The sequence below is a fragment of the Lissotriton vulgaris genome, chromosome 1_1 (assembly GCF_964263255.1).
Source record: "Lissotriton vulgaris chromosome 1_1, aLisVul1.2, whole genome shotgun sequence".
Lineage (NCBI taxonomy): Eukaryota > Metazoa > Chordata > Amphibia > Caudata > Salamandridae > Lissotriton > Lissotriton vulgaris.
In genome coordinates, this window is record NC_141685.1 from 1,336,477,748 (window position 1) to 1,336,481,897 (window position 4,150).

The following is a 4,150-nucleotide window of genomic DNA, read 5'->3' on the forward strand; positions in this document are numbered from 1 at the left end:
CTCCCTGTGATGTGTGATGTCTTGAAATGTACAGTGCTTCTATCTATCTATCTATCTATCTATCTATCTATCTATCTATCTATCTATCTATCTATCTATCTATCTATCTATCTATATACCTATCTATCTATATGTTCACTGAAAAGCCAAAAAGCACACTATTAATTAGGAATTGTGATCACATCCAAGTTTAAAGGGATTTTAGAATTAGGTAAAAATGTCAGTTAAAACATAGTTGTAAATTAACAAAATCACAGAAATTGACCAGTTATAGTTATCTCAAGTAACTAAAACTCGTGCCCTATAGTAACTATAACTAACTCGCACCCGCGGTCTTCAACACTGTTGTCATCAACGATGTCATTTCAGATTTTGCAGTCATGCTATCAATGATGTCATAGAGCATGTCATGAGTTATGTAATATGTGGGGTAACTAGCAGTGCATGTTGGTTGGTAACCCTTTGGCACAGCCCTGCCCTCCCCAGGCCACTTTGAGCCCTGTAGACCCCATCCCAGGCCCTTTACTTTAAGGGGAGGGGACAAGCAGCCTCTCTCCCCAAGACACCTTTGACCCCAAGGGACCCCGTCCCTCGGGTTCTTTCTTTTTTTATTAAGGAAAAGGAGGCACGTGGCCCACTGTAACTCGCACCTTTGCCTTGTACAGTGTTGTCATAAATAATGTCATTTTAGATGTTATTAATTATGTCAACAGTAATGAGTAATGTAATTTGTGAGGTCATAAGCAATGCATGGCAAGGGTGCAAGTTATAATTACCTCAGTTTACTAGAACTGGTGGATTTCAGTAGTTATTTGAGCTTAAACTGGTACATTTTAACAGACGTTTTCACCTAACTATAATGTTACTTTAACCTTTGGATTTTGTTAGGGAATTTCAGTTTTTATTAATGTAAAGTAAGTTATTATTACCATATTTAACAATAACCGGGCCACTGGAATGATGTGATTGTGTGGCCACGGCGATTTTCGCATAATGATAAATTTGCCGCATAATCCATAATCAGCTGCATAATCTGCAGATTTTATGAATCCAATATATTTAATGCCACCATTTTGTCCCCAAGCATTAGCTTTCTAGTTTATACAAATACACATACTTTGCTATCAGAAACAGAGGAGAAGGTTCTCTTGTGGCTGTAGGGGGTCACTGATTTTAGCAAAAAAAAAAAATGCTTGCTGAAACGGTTCAAAAGTTACTCAAACGCAACTACGCGTGTTGCTGCGCAGTGGAAGGCCTTTTGCATAGGTTGCCTTACCAGTTTTCTGTAGCTTATTGCTATATTTGGGTATTTAACTTGTACTAATGAGGTGCATCTAATGCTCAGACAGTGTTTCCAAGTCTAAAATTGATAAAATAATGAAGTAATACTATCACAAAACATGTTGTATAATGCTGCATAATTTGGTTTTTCTTGCCACATAATTTATTCAATCCTGCCGCATAATTTGACCATTACCTGCCACCTAGTTCCAGTGGCCCTGACTATAACTTCATGTTAACCTTATTTTTATTTCGGTGATTTTCTAGGGTTTTTTAACGTGAAGTAAGAGTTAATTAGCATCCATAACTATGCTAACCCATCCCCGCACACTGCCAAAGGCCAGGTAATCTACCTAAAGCCCTGCAGGCATATAACTCAATGTCATGGGGTTGGCCGCAGGATCTGTGCCAAAACCCCCTGTGAACGGCTAACATCCTGCTGTGTACAGTTGTGAGGCCCTTCTTCCAACTCCCCTCATGGTCCACCCATGCACCCTACCCCCTGCCGGCGGCCCATACCCCGCTTTGTGAAGGGGGTCAGCACATCAATATATTCAAGGCAGGCCTATTGACTTTGTCAAGGGGTCACTACTATAATAAAAAAAAGTAATGACATTTTAGGATTTAACAATACAACTAATAGATTCCATAACTATATTCAAAGACATTGATCAATGTTTGTCAATAAACATTTAAATAAAGCATTTTTCTTCAAAACAACACTAAAAGCTCTTTCTAGCCAGCACCTGAGAATGGGTATCTCACGGGACAACTGGCACAAGCGCAGCAAAACTGAAGGCAAAAGGAAGCCCTACCACAAAAAAAGGAAGTATGAATTGGGGCGCCCTCCTACCAACACAAAGATTGGGCCTCGACATATTCACACAGTAAGAGTCCGTGGTGGTAACAAGAAGTATTGCGCCCTCAGGTTGGATGCTGGGAACTTTTCCTGGGGCTCAGAGTGCTGCACCTGCAAGACTAGGATCATTGATGTTGTCTACAATGCCTCCAACAATGAACTTGTTCGAACGAAGACCCTGGTGAAAAACTGCATCGTACTGATCGACAGCACTCCTTACAGGCAGTGGTATGAGGCCCACTTTGCCTTGCCGCTTGGATGCAAGAAAAGAGCTAAGCTGACTCCTGAAGAGGAGGAGATCCTCAACAAAAAGAGATCTAAGAAGATCATGAAGAAATATGAAGAGCGGAAAAAGACAGCGAAGATCAGCACTCTGCTTGAAGAGCAGTTCCAGCAGGGAAAGCTTCTTGCCTGTATAGCTTCCAAACCGGGTCAGTGTGGTCGGGCAGATGGTTATGTCTTGGAAGGCAAAGAGTTGGAATTCTACCTGAGAAAGATCAAAGCCAAGAAAGGCAAATAAATTTCCAGGTCTACAACATAACATCAATAAACTTGTATTTGAAAAAAAAAACAACAACACTAAAAGTGTGTCAGAGTCTTTCTTTTATACTACGTAGGCCACATAATGCAGCCATAAGATCAACGCCGATGGGTGCCTGAATTTCCAAGCTAAGGTGCACTATTTGCAGCTCCCCACAACACTCAGTAAACATGTTTGTGGTGCCCCTGTCCAGATTGGGGTACCACAGAGGGTGCAAAATGAGCAAATTGGCCCATGAATGGCTTAATTGAGGTGCTCATTCCTGGGAGCAGTTAATAATAGATGAGCAGCTCCCGCCACACTTTTATTTTTCATTATAGTAGCTTCACGTCATGTTTGTAATACATTTTTTGGGGTTGTCTCTGTCCCACCCGGGACACCCATAGCTTGATGTTATGTTGGGAGTTGAGAGGGGAGCCCAATGCCCCCACAGCCGCTTTGGCTTCCCGCAGGCACCCCGGTCTTCTGGGCCTGCGTGGGGGCCGGGATTACATTTGTGCTCCCGCCAGCAGGAGCAGCTGTTTCTGTTGGATCCAGCCGTGGGAGCAAAACGCTGTTCCCCTGCCTGAACTGCCTGTGTTGAAGGCAGACAGGACGCTGTGTGGCCAGCACAACTCACCTGCCCCGGGCATGGGTGACTGGGCAATGCGTCGGTCAGCGAGTATGTAAGCGGCCCGTGGTTGGGGTCTCGGGGTCATAAATTGGCAAAGGGGGGAGGGCTCACGCCCTTTTTCCCAGAAAATAAATACATGCTCCCTGACTCGTGGGCCCTTATTCACCCTGATGATACTTATATAAAAGCAAGAGTGGGCACCATTTTTGTGATCTCACATTTCTCATGCAGGATTGCAGTAAAAAATATATTATTGCAACTTTTAGGCCCAAGAAGCAGGGGGTCCCTCTGGGACCCCAACACAATGGCTAGGGGGTCAGGGTATCCTTACCCTATATCCTTATGTTTTTTTGTTATTTAAAAAAAAAAAACAGTTTCAGGACCGAGGACGAAGTAATGGAGGTCACAACAATTCTTTTCATGTTGCGACCACCCAATCAGAGTGCTCCGTCCGGAAAACCCCTCTCAGCCAATCACAAGGCTTTGATAATTTTTTTTAAGTTTACGGCAAGGATAGGCTGTATTACATACAGAAAAAGACTTAGCATAGAAAAACATCTCAAGACATGGCAGCATTACCGCAGGTAAGGATAAACACATTACAGCAATAGCCATTGAAAGGAGCACCATTTCCCCACCCCCTTTCGTGTTTGTGAGGACACCCAATTGCAACATAAATAAGTTTCTCCTGTTGCGCACACCAGTCCACCACCCGACGCCAACACAGGATCAAGGGTGGCGCCGGTTGATTCCATGTATGGGCCACATCTCTCTTGGCCACCAAGCAGGCCACCCCAATAATACTTTGTTCAGCCCGTGTACCCCCAAGTTCCTCCATTAACACCAGCAGTGCAAC

The 4,150-nt window shown here is 43.5% G+C and overlaps 1 pseudogene; it reads left to right on the forward strand.

Moving 5' to 3' along the window:
* Positions 1 to 2,024: 2,024 nt before the first annotated feature.
* LOC147749125 (small ribosomal subunit protein eS8 pseudogene) lies at positions 2,025 to 2,686 on the forward strand (annotated as a pseudogene).
* Positions 2,687 to 4,150: the final 1,464 nt, after the last annotated feature.